The following is a 19,952-nucleotide window of genomic DNA, read 5'->3' as shown; positions in this document are numbered from 1 at the left end:
TCCCAAAAGAACAAGGTCCGAGTTGAAGGGAAATTCTAGGTTGGCAATGTTTTGTTTTTTAGACACAAAATTTCTGAAGAGTCTTAGCCATTATAAATATCTTTTCAAATAAATGGCATATAATACATATGAACATGCATGTGTACATACATACATGCTAACATACAAACAGTCTTTCCAAATTTTGAACAGAATCTCCCATTGTTCCAATTATATGTACTTATGTGTGTATAGTATGTACAGCTGTATTTGTTAATGTGAGTTTCTTTCAGGGTTTTTTGAACCTCTGACCTAATGTCACTGGGAAGCTCCTTCATCTTCCCAAAGAACAAATTATAGGTTCCGTATGCAATTATTAACAAACATTTATTGAATTCCTACTGTACTAAGTGCTCAATAACATTGACATCAGCTATACCTGGGTATAAAAAAGGTTAAAATATTTGTAGGTTAAAATTTAAAAGATTTGGAGAGATTTGACTTTTGGATTCTTTATTTAAAAACTGGATTATAGGAAGTTGTAGTAAAAGAACAAGTGAAATAATTGATCATTGTTAGGTTTGGCCACTTCTGCCTCTGTTTTCCTTATCCATGAATTGTGTTTGAAGGTTGTCTCTGCAGTTTCTCAGTAGCTTTGGTAATTGTTTTGGAAACATATGGAATATAGTTTTTGTAGCTGCATGCTTTTTGTACATTACAAAACCCATGTATCTGTGATAACTTTTGAAACTGGTGGTGCTGTAGTTGTTGTCCAGTCATATTCACTAGTCAGTTCTAGTTACTTTTTCACATTTTAACACAAAACATACTATAAACAAGCAGTTGGGATGAATTCTCCAGGGGATTAAAAAGATGAACTATCTACCATCTCTACTTAAAATCTTCTCTGTTAATGATTTTGCAAAAAACAAAACCAAGAGATACGAGACCCACAGTGTAGTGTATTAATTTCCTAAGGCTGCTGTAAAAATTGCCGCAAACTTAGCGGTTTAAAACAACCCACGTTTATCTTACAGTTTTGGAGATCAGAAGTCCTGAAGTCAAGGTGTCAGCAGGACTGTGCTCTTTCAGGAGATTCCAGGGGACAATGTGGTTCCTTGCCTTCTCCACCTTCTAGAAGCCACCTGCATTGCTTGGCTTGTAGCTTCTTCCTCAGCTCAGATCCAGGGGCCATAGCGTATTCTCACCTCTCCCTCTGACCTCTACTTCTGTTGTCACATCTTCTCTGATTCAGACTGACCTGCTTCCCTCTTATGAGGACCCTTGTGATTGCATTCAAGGTCCACAAGATTACTCTAGAATGATCTCCTCATCTTAAGATCCTTAGTCACATCTGCAAAGTCCCATTTGCCATGTAAGGTGACATTCTCAATGTTCCCGGGATTAGGACAGGGAAACGTTTGCATGGGGCGTTCTGTGTATCCCAGAATGACACTCGAGTTGCTTTTAGATGGAAGAGTTGGATGTGGCTGGAATGCACGCACATTCGGGCATGGCTTGGAGACAGGAGGAAGGAGTGTGCCAGGAGAAAAGGTAGAAAAAAATATATGGGAGCCACATCACAAAGAACTTTGTATGATGTAACAAGAAATGTGACTATTAAGTTGTTGGAAATTAGAAACCGAGGGAAGGAATGCGGCAGGCGGAAAACTTGGAAAGAAAAGAGCAGTGATCCCTTCCACCGATAATGTGCTTTTTTCCGAGGAACCGCAGTTGTGTGGATGCGGGTAGACTTTTTACACGGGGACAAGTTCTTCCAGCATTTTTACCTGCACATTCCAAGACATTTGGGCACATCGGTCCTTTCAGCAGAACCTGCCTTAGGCACTTAACCTTTTGTGGCTCAGGCACCCCAAGACAAAAAAAAAAAATGGCCCAAATGAAAGAACAGATCAAAGCTCCAGAAAAAATACAACTAAGTGATGAAGAGATAGCCAACCTATCAGATGCACAGTTCAAAACACTGGTAATCAGGATGCTCACAGAATTGGTTGAATTTGGTCACAAATTAGATGAAAAAATGAAGGCTATGCTGAGTGAAATGAAGGAAAATGTACAGGGAACCAATAGTGATGGGAAGGAAACTGGGACTCAAATCAATGGTGTGGACCAGAAGGAAGAAAGAAACATTCAACCAGAACAGAATGAAGAAACAAGAATTAAAAAAAATGAGAAGAGGCTTAAGAAACTCCAGGACATCTTTAAACATTCCAACATCCTAATCATAGGGGTACCAGAAGGAGAAGAGGAAGAGCAACAAATTGAAAACTTATTTGAACAAATAATGTAGGAGAACTTCCTTACTCTGGCAAAGGAAATAGACTTCCAGGAAGTCCAGGAAGCTCAGAGACTACCAAAGAAGTCAGACCCAAGGAGGAACACAACAAGGCACATCATAATTACATTAGCCAAAATTAAAGATAAGGAAAGAATCTTAAAAGCCACAAGAGAAAGGAGACAGTTGCCTACAAAGGAGTTCCCATAGGACTGTCAGCTGCTTTCTTAAAAGAAACTTTGCAGGCAAGAAGGGGCTGGCAAGAAGTATTCCAAGTCATGAAAGGCAAGGACCTACATCCAAGATTGCTCTATCCAGCAAAGCTTTCATTTAGAATGAAAGGGCAGATAAAGTGCTTCCCAGATAAGGTCAAGTTCAAGGAGTTCATCACCACCAAGCCCTTATTATATGAAGTGTTGAAGGGATTTATCTAAGAAAAAGAAAATAAAAAATATGAACAGTAAGAATGACAGCAAACTCACAGTTATTAACAACCACACCTAAAACAAAAACAAAAGCAAACTAAGCAAACAACTAGAACAGGAAAGAATCACAGAAATGGAGATCACATGGAGGGTTATCAGCAGGGGAGTAGGAGGGGGAGAGAAGGGGGAAGGTACAGAGAATAAGTAGCAGAAATGGTAGGTAGAAAATAGACAGGGGGAGGGTAAGAATAGTATAGGAAATGTAGAAGCCAAAGATCTTATCTGTATGACCCATGGACATGAACTAAAGGGGGGGGAATGTGGGTGGGAGGGGGTGTGCAGGGCGGAGGGGAATAGAGGGGGGAAAATGGGACAACTAATAGCGTAATCAATAAAATATATTATTTAAAATAAAAAAAAGAAATTAGAAACCACTGAAGAAATTTAAGCAGGTATATAGCAGGAGTAGCCTGACAAGGTAGATTGGAAAGAGCCCTGAGACCAGGGGATGGGAAAAGAGACCAACAGTTCATTCAGGCAAGGAAGTCATGAACTGAGGTGATGACATTAGGAACAGAAAGGAAGAGATGGGTTTGATTTCCTGTACAATATGGAATTAATAAAAACTACTGGCTGATTGTATAGTAGAAAGAGAGACAGGTAGAAGGTGATTCCAGTTGCCTTTATTAAATTTAAAATTCTGTTGATAAGTAATTGCCGGTATGGCATTTATAATCTATTTTCTTCCTGGACAAATACGTGTTAAGGTTTTCCATATAAGGTATCTTCTGTGGTTTGGGTTTGGACTGGCCCATTGTATCTGATGTGAAGTCTCAGTTTTGGAGCTAAATCCCTCTCTTGGAGTAAGCTTCTCACACAGAGCATTTCCCTAAAGTCAGTATTTCCTTCTGAGAGGTCTTTCAAGTTCTGTCATTTGTGCTTGTAATGAAGGATTGCAGCAATGAGTCTGCCTTTGCCAGTTGCAGAGAAATACCTCATACAAACAAACCGAGTGGCATTTTAAAAGGTGTCAGGCTTCTTTTGAAATATAGTATAATGTATGATACACACATGCCTACATGCATATACATACATACACCCGTGTGCACACATGCACACATAGAAATATACACACAGTTAAATATTAATTCACAAAACACACATTTCAAGGACACAGTATGTGTCAGGTGCTGAGGATTCAAAAATGATGAGGATTTGGGATTGCTGCTTTTTTTTTTTTTAACATTTGTGTTTTGTTTACCCAACTAAATAGTATAAGATCATTGAGTATAAAAATATCTTATATATGGTTATGTATATGTCTTTTCAAATCACTGGGCTTAAAAGAGGCATTGCATAATCAGTGCTCAATACCTATTTGTATTTGATTTCTGGATTTAAGCATGTTGACTAATCTCAGCACAACACTCTCTATTTTCCAGTGGCGATTCATGTGCCTGTCAGAGCTCTTCTCCTGTATTGGAAGCTCCTTGAGGAATGATCTCTATATAGTTTAACTTCATAATCTTTATAAACCCTCATTCAGGACCTTGCACATAGCATTCTGTGATGAATACTTACATGAGCAAATGAATGAATTTAATTTACATGAAATGAATACTTTTATCGGAGTTTACATTTCTCTGGAAAGGGAGAATTAAATTTTATCTCGAGCTGTCAGGATGACCTGACCATTCATGTTTATTGCATATGTTCTCTGCTGCGAGTGCAATTGCTCAAGCCAGAAGCACTGTAGCGACCCTGGGAAGTGGATCTCGAGGTGGTATTTTTTCTTTTGCTGAAAAGGGCAGCTTTTCACTTCCTTCATTGCAATAGGGGTTGCCTAGATTTTTCCTGCTCCTTATCTTTATAATTTTTGCCACATGTGTGCGTATGTAGGTCATCACATGAAGGAGAACTAGACGCGAGAAAGGAATCCCGCACGGAAGGGTGCCTGCCAGGAGTGGGGCATGAGCCAAACCAGCTGCTCAGTGCCTCCATGTCTCTCCAGACAGATCACAGCAAACCCTAGGAATACTGGTGAATAGAAGTGGCCTACAACATTGAGGGTGTTTTATTTTAATTCAGAACATGAATTAGTTCAATTTGGCAACTTGCACATTCATTCTGCCGCTCTGTAACTGACATGCCGCTCTGCAATGAACAGTGGTGACTTACTGTTTGTTTCAAAGGCATGTTTTTGCTTCTTTGGAAGACTTGCTTGGTTTGTTTTGTTCAATTTTTAATGATACATGATTTTATTTTAAATTTCTTTGGAAACTGCTTTGTATCCTAGGGTTTCCGGCTTTCTTTGAAATGAGAGGGGGTTATTACCTTCTAAGTTTTCAATTAGGAAAACAAAGCAAGTTTGGAAGCTCCATTGGGATCTTGTAAACCCTCTCAAAGCATGTTCTGAATGAGACAATTTTTGTGTAACTAGCACTAATTGTCTGAGATGAGACAATCTACAGAAGCTAATTGGAGAGTCTCATTCTACAGCATGTCTGGGGTTGATACAACAATAACTTTACTTCTTTTTGTTTGTTTTGGTTTTGGAGGTTTTTTGTTTTTTGTTTTTTGTCCACCCTTCCTTTCGGTACCTACTATTTTTAAGGGAAAAATTTTCTCAATTTTAACTTATTCTTCAATGATAAGATTCAAGCTTTGGGTTTATATATCTACCCTCTTCAAATTATGCATATTATTTCTAAATCCACATCTATTATTTTTATTTAATATGGCATCAGCAAACTATTGATGCCCTTGTATCCCTTTCTGCTTTACCTGCATGTGGTACTGGATTCCGTTTGAATTTCATGTGTGTGTGCTGAACTACAGCTGGTGGGGACTGAGTCGTATTTATCACATTTTGTTAAGATCACCACCTGAGTGATTACGCTGTTGACATATTCAGAATTAGACAAGAACATATGCTTGACTAAATTGATGCCTCACTTTGAAACTTGCATATAATGAATTTCATTTGTGCAGCTATTTTAATTGTTGATTATATACTTTGGTTTTAGTTTTTGTGCTGTTTATACTTCCTCAAATCTGTTTCTTCATGCCCTACAAAATAAGAATTCTTTGAAACTTAGCAACTTATCATGTAGACTTCATGGCATCCTACCTTGAAGAAGTCAGGTTTCATATGATTGAGAAAAATGATTTAAACTTTATTTGCATGCCATTCATTCTCTTATCATTCTAAATTCAATTTATAGTTTATAATGTTTAGCTTAATAGATGGGAGAAATATAATCATGTGGACACCGCTGGGATATGATGGGAAGGTTTTCTTGAGAGCACCCTTGGGTGGTTCCCCTCTCTGCAAACCTCCTGATGACGCTGACAACTTTGCAGGAAAACTCTCCATGAAGGAGAAGCACCTCAGGAAGGAGGCGGCGGAGAGCACAGGGTAAGGAAGGTTTCTGAGGCAGAGAATCAGGTGACATGGGAGCACAGAGTCGAGACCCATGTCCTCCAAACTCTGCTTTCTGTGCCCGGTGCCACATACACAATTTTGTTATAAAATCAAAACAGGTTTCCTCACAGTAGAATGAAGTGGGAATTGTGAAGAAGGCAGTGGGAAAATGCCAGTGGATAACATGGTTCAAATCAAACACGTTTCTTTTGTGAAGAAGACTTGAGATAAAGTTCAAGACTAGGAAAAATTATGCTACAACCAGATGTTTTGAATTAACGAAAATATCTAGATGCTCTTTGAGATTATTTTTGAATAAGAACATTTAAGTTCATGTTGCCGTGTGGTTAAACCACACTATCTGTAAATTATTATTGAATGACAAGTTATTAAAACTTCTATTCAAACTGATGTTTACATTTACTTTAGATGCCTATGTCTTTGGGAATTGCAAACATAAAGATAAGAAGGGAGCTTGCATTAATACATGAAGAATTCATGAGAATGTTTTCCTGTGTATAGGTATTTAAATGCATATTCTACTGTTTTATACAGATAATTTAAATATTATTTATATATTTTAATATTTATATAATATGATGCCTGAATTGGAATGGGTCTGAACTAAGAAGCTGTGTGCTTTTAATAAGAAAAAGTTAAATATTTTTCTTAAAAACAAATTTGGTATTCACTGGAAACATGTAAATACGAGGTCTTTTAAATTTGTACCTCACTTCGTAACCAAAAAAAGAGATTGCATTACCTTTTGCAATTACTGTTTGTAGAAGGAAGAAGACATTTATTTCTCTCCTATTGCTGCTGTTTCTCAGCATTAGGGAATCAATGGGTAGAATGCTTTTAGCAAGTGCTATTTTTGCTCTTGAGTAGCCTTGTAAGTCATTACAGAGGTAATTTTAAAGAAGTGCTTTTTGAAGAAAATATTTTGAAATGTGCAAATGAAAAGATTAAAGCTATTTTCTACAGGTTGTACAAATTCTTCTTAGAGTTTGCTTTTATAGTGATTGTTTGGGTTGTGTGTTGAACAGAACATGCCAGAGGTTATTAAAATATATGACTTACCGCATTTTGCCGTGTATAGTGTGCACCTCACATTTTTGGCCTAGGCGTTCAGAAAAAAATCTTTCGATTTATTTTATGGTACAAGACATTGGATGTAGCAAATAATGACAAAACACAAGGCCAGATACAAGGTACTTCAGGTACTACCCATGTATGATGCACATCCTTATTTTCCCCTAAAAATTTGGGCAAAAAAGTGTGCATTATACATGGCAAAATGTGGTAGTACTTTTCTTCAAAATTTAGAAGAGCCAGTACATTTTTTTCACTTAATATCGAGTCAACATGTAATACTCTGTGCTGTCCGTTCTGTGCCAGCTGCTCCTGTACAAACTGGGGGCAAATGGTGGGCACTGTGCGCATGGAGAGTACAACCCAGTGGGCTTAAGTGAACAAGATTATTTCCCAGTTCTTCATGTTGTGAATGGAACAAAACAAGGTAGTATGATAGTGATCGGCAAAGCTAGCTACTTCAGATAGGGGCGTCAGGACAAGTGTCTTTGGGGAGACAGCATTTGCGTTGAGACTTGACAAATGAGGAGTCCATTATACAAGAATCTTGGAAAAGCTCCTTTCAAGCAGAAGGAATAGTGAATGTCGAAGACATGCAGCAGGAGCAAGCACAACACGTATAAGAAACAGAAAGAAAGTCACGAGGGCTGACAGGTAGTGACCGAGATTTATACAGTGAATCACACAGCGGGGTTGTCAGAGGTTGTAGAGCAGTGAGTGGAGGGGTGAAGCTGTAGCAAGTGTTGGAGAATGAGCTGTGACCCCAAAGGGCATGATTTGGAAGTTGCATTTTATTCCCAGTGTAATTTGACACCTCTGGAACCCAGGCAATGGAAGAGTGATAAGACCTGATTTACATTTTCTAAAAGATTCATTTGGCTGTGGAGTAAGAGGCAATAAATACCATCCTAGCAAAAGAGAACACTTGCCAGGACCAGGGTGATAAATGGAGGATGGAGGGAGAAAGACTGGTTTCGGTAACAATTTGGAGGTAGAATCAAACAGGACTTGATGATGTGGAGACTAAGAAATATATGAGGAATATATTACATATAAGGAACCAGAGATGACTTCTATATGTTTGGAGCAACTCCGTTCATGGTGGGGCTGTTTACTGAGATGGGACCAATTAGGCAAGGGAGAGGTTACATGAGTTTTCCCAGGAGTCTGTCTGCTGGCAGGTCAGTAGACAGTTCAAGGAGTCACTGGCATGTAAATGGCTTTCAAAACCATTTGCCCGAATGAGATCACTCAAGCCGAGTGTAAGTAGATATAAAAAATAGAGGTCGTAGAATGGGGCCCTGGGATGTGCCAACACTTCAAGAGCTGGCAAAGGGAACTGAGATGCAACAAAAGTGAAATAAGAGAAAACTTGAGTGATTTCATGAGAGCCCAGTGTGATTCAAGAAGGTGAAATCAAATTGTACTGAATAGAGCTGAGAAATGGAGTAAGATGAAGATAGAGTAGTGTTCATTGGATTTGGACATCTTTACAACTATTAGAAATGAAAAGCGATGAATGAATGTGAGGGAAAGGTAGAGAGGATGGTGGCCAGGGCGCCAGGCTCCAAGTCTTATTTGCAGCACTGATGTTACAATGCAGCAACTTTAAATTCTTCCTCTTACTGTATGGGACATGTTTGTAGAGGGTAATATGTGTTACTAGATATCCCAAGGTTAGGATGTAGGTGGAAAAAAGTGAAGAGAACAGGAAGCATAGAGATTAAACTATTGTAGGGGGAAAAAACCCAGTTAGCATCAAATTGATTCAAGTTTATTTCACAAACCCATCTTCCTCAGGACCACCGTCCAGTTAGATCTATTATGTAATGGAGAGCTGTGTTAATCATTCCTGCTACTTGTATCTGCTGATATTAGATGTGAAATTTCCGATAGGTATAGATGGCTACTTAAAAAAAACCTCCCCCTGCCATCAGCTGGTCAAATCTCTTAAGTTAGAAATGTTCAGACAATGAAATTAATCACCATCCTTGTTTATAAGTGTAGATAATAAGTACAAATGACAACTTCCTCACTCCCAAATAAACTTGTTTTATTATTAAGATTTTGAGTTTAAATAATATCCAATCAAGTGTACCACGCGGACACATTGTGATTTCAAACTATGGTAGAGGTCTAACCTAGTTGAATGATGTCAACTTAAAAAATACTGTAACTCTTTCTCAGTTTAATTCAGTAAATTTTATGTAAATACATTTTAATCTCAGGATGCATGTAAAATAAGACTGGAATATGATATGTACTGTTGAATAATAAAGCCATCAATTTTATAATGAGACTCATTGAAAAGGTTTGGCCTATTGAAATTAATACCGTGTAATTTTGACAAGTTGTAAAACATTAATTACCCTGGCAAGGAAGTAGAAAATATGTGGTGATGATGGTCAAAATCCTATGCATTTTGCACAGAAAGTGGACAGTATCCTCAAATTGAAGATTGTTAAAATTGGGATTTAGATGGCTGCGGAAAGATGCAGGCTGGAAATTACGAGTCCACATAGACCTGTGTGGTCGTATAAAGGCAGGGAGGGTGACAGAACAGAGAAGCAAAGACATGGCTTGGTTACCTGAGTTGAGGACATGAATAAAAAGTTAATTGAACCAGATAGAGCAACTAGAGCTAAAAAAAAATTAAGCAAGAGATGAGGAATATAATGATTAGAAGTATGTTCAAACCCATATGAAGCAAATAAAATGAATATCAGACATCTCATCGTGGAAACAGGAGCTGAGATATGCAAGCCTTAGATGGCCACAAGCTGAGCTAGAAGCAGAAACATACTAAGAATTCTCTAAAGAACACACAGAACAAAGTTATAATTGTAGCCTGGAATGTCAGAGGTCATTTGGTATAACTCTCTCATATGAGGTGAAATAACTTAGTGTGACCTGTTAGGTTAGACCATCAGAGATAGCGTGGCTCTCTCTGAACTGTTAAGGAGAATTGTATGTGGTATAAAGAGAGGTCTCAGCTGTGGGTTAGAGACCAGCCTTTGTGCATTAGTCTTTCTGCAGGACGCCAAGGAAAAAAAGAAAGTGTTGACTGAGTGGCATATTTGAATTATATAGATCAGCCCACAGTATAGCTATTGTGTAAAAATTCAGACACAAAGAAACTACTTGTGTGCCCACCTATTTAGTTTTTATTAGTTTTGTCCATGCAAAATGAAGCAACCTATTGTGTACATATTACTTAGGCCATATTCAACTGAATTTCAGAAATTTGAAAACACATAGTGTAACCTTGTTTTTTAATTCAATTATATTGATTTGCTAAGGCAGCATTCTCTGATGAATAGTTTCAGTGTCAACCCTGTTTTGCAAAAGATGTAATTTTGTGCCAGTTTAACTACATGTTTTTGGATTCTTAACCATTTTCTTTTCTTGAATATAAAAGATTTGAAATATGTCTTGACTATCTTTTGCTTGTTGTAATTAAAATTTCAAATTTCAAGTTGTTAAGTTACACATCTCTCTGATACTAATAATTTTTTCTCTTCAAAAAATCACTTCTTTTAAAAAAAATTTCATACATATCTAGATTTGCTTAGGAAAATATAGAAGTGCCTGCTTTTCAAAGTTGCCCATAAACAAATATAGTTAAATATTTATTAACCTCCATGTGCATAATAGACACATTCATAAAATGAAATGGAAAAATTAATACAAACATATTTCCTAAGATTAAAAAAAACACCTCAGCAGGTTGAAAGAGAGACTTAAGGCTAATACAGTAACATAGAATGTCTAACACTGTCATGAAATTCTCTGTTGAATGCCATATTCTCAGATACAACTAAGTCACCACTAACATGTGTCACATAAGCCAGTGTTACTGTGTTTACATCACTCATGGCCCTCTGGAAGGATTGAAAAGAAAACTCCTTTAGTTGCTTGATATTCAAGTGTCCCCATTAGATGTAAGCTGGGTTATAGAGAAGGTTTTCTTTTCTTGTTCACTCCAGTATCCCCCAAACCTAGAACAATTTATGACATATGAAATATGTTTGGTAAATATCAAAAAAAATTAATGGTGACATTTTCCTTAACTGTAATTTTCAGTTAACAAATCCAAGTCTTGGAGACTGGACTTGGGGGAATGAACACACAACACAGAGTACGGATGATGCATTATAGAATTGTGAACCTGAAACCTGCATAATTTGATTAGCTAGTACCACCCCAATAATTTCAATTGAGAAAAGAAAAATGCATGGCATCACACTGAGCTGTATCCCAGCTAAGTCTGATGTGATCACCGGCAAGCAGTGTCCGAGGTGTTGTGGCCGAGAGGAGACAAGTTCACACGGACTACCAAGTCCTGTGGAGGAAAAGGGATGACACACCCTCTCTCTCAAGTGGAGAGCACCTTGGAGCTTCTTGGCCATTTTCTCAAGAGGAGAGCTGTGCAGATGCTTGCCTTGACAGGCTTTTATTGGCTTAATTTGCATAGGAATACAGGGCGTATATGGAAAGCTCATCAATCATTGTCAGGCAGAAATGATCAAATAGATAACATTCAAAGAACTCTGAGGGCTTATTCTGAGTCAGGGTCAGATAGCTAAAGGATCATTAAACTTTGGGGAAACAAACTCATTTCAGGCTTGGACCCTTATCATTTAAATTGAAGGTATTAGCAAAGCAGTTTTCACAGGGTTTTATACATTCTTTCTTAGGCCTGATTGCCCCAGGGAGCCCACCCTTTCCAGCACAGGGCAGCACCCACCTCTGGCATTGTTTCAGGCTTAAGTCAGGCAGGGGAAGTAAGGCAGCCAAGAGATTAGGAGACTTCTTGCAGACAGAATGAGGACTCAGGCAGAGGGGCTCAGGACTCAAAGCAGAGGGGCGAGGTCCCATCACCCCTTTTCTCCCTAGCCCCCCCAAATCCTTCCCTGAGGGCTCCCTCGTGACCATGCCTGCCTTAGGTCATTCCTCCCTTGAGGAATCTTACCCGTCATTGGCTAACCGGTCATGCACTGGGGGCCAAGCAGGGTGAAGTAAAGTGGGCAGAGGTGGTGCTCCTGCCAGGGAGATAAGCTTTGTCTCCTTAGTGGCTTAGGGTCCCAAGGTCTCCTACTCAGCCTTAGTCATGGGGGGGTTACAGCTTCTGAACCCAGGCAGGGCGGTTCCCCAACAAAGTCACTCTGCGTGAATGGATCTGCCTTTGGAGAAAATATCTTTGAGCAAAAATATCTTTCAGTTCTATTGCGTGAAGTCCTGTACGTTCTTGCATCATGTTTAGCATGTAGTGAGGCTCCTTTGGTGTATGCATAGCAAGTGTGTGCTATGGGTGGTATATTGTATATGTACATTGACTCTGACCTTACAAACCACAAAGTCTGTCTACAACAATTGCTATCCTCTGGAGAGTAACCATCGGGTCTTTCTCTAAGAAGTCTGCTTGCAGTGGCAGCTCCAGAATTTCTGTATAGGAGGAGCTAAGAGAAGACAGTCTTTCTTGTTGGAAGAAGATGGGGATGAGAAACATCTCTCAGAGCTTAATTGCAGAACAAACAGTGTTTTCCTAAAAGTGTATGTGTATCTGAGGATTATTTGGGAGGACTGTTACTGTTCTCCCAGTCACTTTGTGAGGCCTCTGTTATCTGTCTCCCCTCTCCCTATTAAATGGAACTGAAATGTTGGGAAAAAGTAGTCCATTTCAGTCGATTTTAGATCTTTTCTAATACGTGCATTGAGTGCTGTTTAATTCCCTGCTAAGCCCTTGTTTTTATTGCATGATACAAATTTTGATAAGTTGTATTTTCATTCAAATTTAGTTCAAAGTAATTTACAAATTTTGTTGAGATTTCTCTGATCATGGTTTCTAAGTGTGTTATTTAATTTCAAAATATTTGGGGGAGTTTCCACCTGTCTTTCTGTTGTTGAGTTCTAGCTTAATTTTATTATGGTCTGAGGTAATACATTCAATGATTTCTATTCTTTAAATTCCTTAAGGGGTGTTTTATTGCCCAGAATGTGGTCTGTCTCCATGAATGTGAGCTTGAAACAAATGTGAATTCTGCTGTTGGATGGAATACTCTTTAATGCTAATGAGACCAAAGTGATTGATAGTGTGATTCAGGTCATATATACCTTTATTGGCTTTCTACCTCACTGATCTATTAATTACCAACAGAGGGGTCATTACTTTAGGGGTTGAAGTCCCTAAATATAATAGATTTGTTTATTTTTCCTTTCTGTTCTATCACTTTCTCACTCACGTATTTCGCTGTGTTGTTAGGTGAAGATATATTTTGGATTGTAACATCTTCTTGAGAAACCAACCCCTTTAAGTAATGCACCTCTTTATTACTGATAATTCTCTACATTTAAAAGTCTACATTATCCCAAATTAATACTTTAAAAAATTAAAAATATATTAAAAATCTACCTTTCTTTCCAAGTGCTGGGCAGCACAGTAGTTTCTGATCTTGCCTACCTCGCCTCTCCCGGTGTGGCGTCTTTCCTATGAATGAGCTGGGGCAAGAGTGATCAGCACACCTATTCTTGATCTGCTGCACTTCTGTCCAATGAGGGGACGAGGGATGAGTGGGAGAAAGGATTATCCCAACCTCTCAGTTGTACTAACAAGCAATTTAGACACTTGATCTTGGAATTAAAAAGAATGAGGAATGTTGGAGACCCAGCCCTCCCAGAAAGCTATGGTAATCTTTAATGGGGAGCTGAGGGGGAAGAGAGCACAGTCTTCTTAGGCACACCCATCTCGGGGGTAACAGGTCTCTAGCTGAGTTGACAGGGGGAGTTGTAGTGGGGGGAGTAGGTCATGGTACAAATGCCACTGACTCTTGCTGTTCTTATGGAGTTTCAGTATATTTTCATGAATAAATGTTTCTTCATTTGCTGTATTGCTTTAGGACAATTTCCAGATACTTAAAAATTTTTAAATGTGTTCACCCGTTTTGCTTGCTTCACTAAGGAATGGTCCACAGAGCTCTTCATACTGTCATCCTGGAAGTAGTCTCTCTCTCTCTCTCTCTCTCTCTCTCTCTCTCTCTCTCTCTCTTTGTTTCTGGTTAGCATGGTTTACAAGCATACTTCGTTTTTATTGCACTTTGCTTTATTATGCTTCACAGAGGTTGAGTGTTTTTTTGTTTTTTTTGTTTTTTTTAACAAGTTGAAGGCCAAGCATTCCACTGGCAAAGAGAATACAGCTTGCCTTATTGCTGTGGTTTGGAATCAAACTCACAATATCTCTGAAGTAGGCCTGTATCTTTCTTTATGTCTGCCCTAACCTATATGAGTCTTTATGCTTAAGTTGGGTTGTTTGTAGACAACATATTTTTGTGCCTTATGTTTTTAAATACACTTTAACAAAATCTACTTTTTATTGGTATATTTAGATTATTCACATTTGATGTGATTATTGAAATAGTAGGATTAATGTCTTACATATTCGTAACTGTTTCCTATATGTTGATTTGTTCTTTGTTTCTTTTCATTTCTCTGTTTTCTTCCCTCTGTGGTTTTCGTAGGGCGTTTATATGATCCAGTTTATCTCCTCTTAGCATATCAATTATCCTTCTTTCAAAAAAATGTAGTTGTTTCCCTAGTGTTTGAAATATATATTTTAATGTGTCCTAAGTCTGTCATCAGATGATACTATACTTCATGTGTAGTGCTGGTACTTTATAACAGAGGACTTCCAATTCTTGCCCTCTATCCCTTGTGAATTTGATGTCATTCATCGTACTTATCCTTATGTTATAATAACTGAATACATCATTATTATTAATTCAAACAGTTAAGTTTAGATCAAATAACAATAACAAAAATATTTTTATTTTTACCTTCATTTATTCCTCTTCTGATACTTTTCCTTTTTTCTTGTAGAACCACGTTTTTGACTTACGTCATTTCACTTCTGCCTGAAAAACTTACTTTTTTTTTAATTGGGAAAGTTTGCTGCAGTGAAATTCCTCAGGTTTTGTTCATCACAAAGAGTCATTATTTCACATTCAAAATGGAGGTTTAATTTCACTGGATAATGAATTCTAGCTTGGTGGTTCTTTTCCTTTCATACCTTTTAAGTATTTCACTCCACTCTCTTCTTGTCTGCATGGCTGTGGATGATAACACTGCTATCAGCAAAATGCTGGTGGCCAATTTTTGTTCTTGGCCATGGTATCTTTCAAGATTTTCTCTTTGTCTCTGTCTTTCTGAAGTTTCATTATGATATACCTAGGTATAGCTTTTTGCGTATTGGTCTTCACTGAGCTTCCTGGGCCTGTGATTTCATGCCCATTATTAATTATGGGCAGTTCAATTACATGATCCCCATATTGAAATTGTCCTTTGCTTCTTGGATTTTCTGTTGTTTTTTTTCATATTTTTTCCCCTTTGAATTTCAATTTAAGAAGTCTCTATTGATGTATCTTTAGGTTTAGTTCTTCTTTCCTTAGCTTCATCAAGCCCACTGATGAGCTTGTTAAATGCAATTTTAATTTCTGTTAACAGTGTTTTAGATTTCTAGTACTTCCATTTGATTATTTCTTAGAGTTTACAGCTCAGTATTTACATTACCCATATGCTCTTCATATGCACTTTTTTCTTTAGAGACCTTAATGTATTACTCCTACTTATTTAAACTTTCCGGTCTGATAATTCCAGCATCTGTGTCATTTCTGAGTACTGTTCTGATTGCTTCATTGTCTCTTTATATTGCATTTTTTTTCTTGCCTCTTGCCAGGCTTTGTAAATTCTTGGTGGAAACTATACATGTTGTATCAGGTATTTGGAACCTGAGGTAAGCAGGCTCTTTAGTATGAGTATTCATGCCACTCTGGGCTGTGGTTGGTGCGTGTGCATGTGTGTGTATAGTATTAATTGTAGCTATAGGTGCCAAAGGCTCCAAATTCCTCCAGTGTCCTTGTCTTGTTACCTCTATTCTCTTTAGTTGTACCTAAGGATGCCTCTTCATAGAAAGCCTGTGTCTTGCAACCATTTCAAAGGTAATCTACTATTACTATATTAAACCCTTTCGGTGTAGAAGTATGGTATAGGGGAAGGAGAGCATGCTTTAATCTTATGATTAAATCTCACTCTTTTTTAATTTTCAATTACTGTTCCTATTCAGTATTATCTTAGTTTCTGATGTACAACACAGGGGTCGTAACTTACAAACTGATCCTTTCAGTAAGTCTAATACCAATCTAGCACCATACGTCATTATTAGAGTATTATTAACTGTATTCCCTATGCTGTACTTTACCTTCCCGTGACTATTTTGTAACTGCCAATTTGTACTCCTTAATCTCTTCACCTTTTTCACCCAGTCCCCCCCCCTCCCATCTGGCAACTCTCAGTTTGAAATTAGGGGCATAACTAAATTTTCAAACGTATCATCTCTGTGAGTTCTAGTTTTGGACTATGAGAGTTAATTTCCAACAAAGTCTTTATGAAGCCAAGAACAGAAAGCTATAGTTTCCTCTCCTTGGGACCCATCTTTTGCTATGTAATCCTTTAGTGCTGGCAATGGTGTTCTCAAGCACATCGTCAAAGAAATGGTACTGTGGCAAATAAATTAAGTTTGTCTTTTGTTCAAGTTGTGGCCTACTTGATATCATTTAATGAACTCCAAGAATGTCTTCCTCACTTTTGATTATAGCAGGCTATACAAGCTTAACAATGACTGGAGTTCTAAAATTACACCTTTATTCTTCGAGACAAATGGTTACTCCCTCTATATCTTGCAGTTACTTTTTAGAAGATTGATGCTTTATGTCTAAGGCGGTTTTGATCAGAAGGGAAGGAGAGAGAATACGGGTGTTGAATGGACAAAAGGTATTGTAAGAATGGAGAGGGGAGAGTAGTTGACCTAAAGGATGATGAGAGACAGAGAAAACCACCTAGTGAGGACAACTCAAGGACAACTATTACCTTTTGAAAAAATAGCCTAGAACCTTTAAATAAAAACAAAAAACCACAAACCATGTATATTTGAAGCTCCACTCCACCAGCAGTTGTGAGACTTTGGAAAAGTTACTGAGATGCCATAGTTCACAGTTCTCTTATAAGTGAGGTGAGAACAATAATGGCTCACTTCTCATAGCATGTTAATAATGCAAGGAAAGCATTTAGCACAGTGTGTGATGCATATTCAGAGCTCAGTAAGTCTCAATCATTATATTATTAACAGCAACAATGACTTATGTAAGCCCATGTAAAGTATTTGATATTTAAACTTAATATAATGTACAGACATTTATTTAATTATACATAATATGGAATTTGATAGGATAGCTCTTCCTGAAACTTAAAACTTCTTATCTGGAATCATGACGGTGATAAAGGGATCAGCATTTTTTCTTTATATCTACGCTCCGTGATATTTCTCATATTTCTGGAAATGTATTATAAACAACAATTGTGTCAGGAAGACACAGATGAAATCAAGTTTTCTTTATGACCTTATATCCTCTTACTCTATCACTTCTAAGACCTTAGATCCTGGATTTCATATGCTGTGACCTATGAGTCAGTAACCATGAACTCCCAATATCAGTTTATTTGCAGCGGGTCACCCATACATCCAGCAGATCTTTCAAAATGATGGATAGGAGGAGTGTGTTAAGAAGCCAATGGGAGCACAATAGGTTGCCATAGTGTCCTGAAACACTAACAGGAAACTATTAACAAAATCAACATAATGTATAATGTGATTGGAGACTTCTCGAGACCAATTTTATCAGTCACACGCCAAGCAAAATCTACATAAAGAAATGTGCCATTTACCATGAAGCAGGAGAAATGCTATCTTACACAAGAACACACAAACTAGGAAAGCTTTGGGGTCTATTTTGGCACTGTGCTGAATACCCTTGTCTGACTGTTGTGAGTTTTTCCCCAAGTGCACATCACTAGTCACTTTATCTTAGGATTTAGGCAGCCAGTTAAATAATTTTCGCCAGCGAGGTTCTGCTAAGCCTCCTCTAGAAGACGACCTTTTGTGATGTTGAACTGACAACTAACTGAGGGACGGACATGTCATTTACTGGCGGGCAATTTTCTCTTTCGGTGGGAGAGTTTCAAGATCACTGGACTTGTGAGTGGCGACGGGATTGTTGGCCTAGGTGTGATTGAGCAGTTTAGTGATGCACATAATTATGCTGACTGCCTGGAAGCTCTAGGAACCTTTTCACTTTTCATCCTGATTTCAACTGCTGACACCTAAATTACAAATCAAATGGTGGGAAGATGAATCATGAAGCCTGGGGCATTGCTGCGTCATGCCAGCCAGCCGCAAATTGGTTTTATTTTTGTGAGGGGGAGTTGAATTAACCAAACGGGAAAGGTTTGTGGAAAATTGTTTTAGAACTCACCTGAAGGCATAATTTTGGATTTATACAAGATTAGGGACAAGAGGGATTGCTATTTTGAGAAGGCTTGTTTTTGAACGTGGAACCTTCGAGTCTCCGTTTTAAGCAGTATGATTAATATTTGGGGGGGCAAACAGAAATCACAGATCTCAAAAGGGCCTGTGATCTTAAATTTGTAATTTGTAGCATAACCAAATTGTGGGCATGGAAATTGTGGGCATGGAAAGGCACTGGTTGATAACAAATAAGAATTCCATGATGTAAAACTCTCGGAAGCAATGGCGTATTTCTACTAAAATTTCACAAAATGACTGGCTAAATCCAAAATTTTGTTTCATTTAATACATTAGTTGTATTTTGTATGGAAGATGTGGTCACAGATATGTCGTGGGCACTTTCATTGTGGCCTCTGAAAGTCAGTTAAGGTCCGACAGTTTCTGAGTCCTGGTTGAGGTTTATTGTTTCTCCAATGATTTAGAGCTAATGATTAATATCTTGGTTCTCATCAATTTTCTATATAAAATAGGCTAACTTTCGAGTGTTTCATGGGATTTACAGTCATTATAAGATTTACATTTTGGTTTCTGAGCTAAATAAGACTAAGTTTCTTGTGACTGATAGTCTGACTGACGTGTAGAGTATGACCTGTAGGTTCTGATTTTCAATTTTCCCACACATCTCTCTTCTACTCTCTGAGAGATTGTAGACCAATTATGTTTGATCTTTCTGAAAATTAAATTTACTGGGTGACATTGGTTAATAAAATTATATAGGTTTCAGGTGTGTAATTCTACAGTGCATTATGTGTATCCTGCATCACCTGTTCACCACCTGAAGTCAAGTCTCCTTCTGTCACCATATATTTGACCCCCTTTGCCCTTTACTACCTCCCTTTCCTCTGGTAACCGCCACACTCTTGTCTGTGTCTATGAGTTGATATTTGTCTTGTTTGTTCATTTGCTACTTTCAGTTTATATCCCATATGTGAGTGAAATCATATGGTTTTTGACCTTTTCCACTGAAGACAAGAGCGAGTACGTACAAAGTTCTCTTTGAGTTCCTCTTGAGGGATCAATGCAAGTATTTTTAAATGAAGGGCTATAGCTGTCTTCACTGTCTCCTCACTGTTTACCCCAAAGCTCCAGGAGCTCTGCAGAAGCCACGGGAACATGCTGCCATATCTGGACCTTTCCTTGAATTGTAATGCCCAAAGAAAATGAATGTGGACTCGCTCATCATCTTATAGCCGCTCTAATATTTTACTATAAAAATAATCAATTATTGCATTAAAGAAATGCAAGGCACCACAAGAACATGGTGAGGTAGGTGTCATATGCCCCCTCAGAGGCATCCTGGGCTACACTGAGGACCAGGTCATC

At 38.0% G+C, this 19,952-nt stretch overlaps 1 protein-coding gene across 1 annotated transcript in view; it reads left to right on the top strand.

Moving 5' to 3' along the window:
* The window catches only part of IL1RAPL1 (interleukin 1 receptor accessory protein like 1), a 1,180,423-nt gene that overhangs the window by 178,814 nt on the left and 981,657 nt on the right, over positions 1-19,952 (top strand). The window lies entirely within an intron of this gene.

This window comes from Desmodus rotundus, chromosome X (assembly GCF_022682495.2).
Source record: "Desmodus rotundus isolate HL8 chromosome X, HLdesRot8A.1, whole genome shotgun sequence".
Taxonomy (NCBI): domain Eukaryota; kingdom Metazoa; phylum Chordata; class Mammalia; order Chiroptera; family Phyllostomidae; genus Desmodus; species Desmodus rotundus.
Note: the sequence above shows the minus strand (reverse complement) of the source record. Positions and strands in the feature narration are given on the sequence as shown.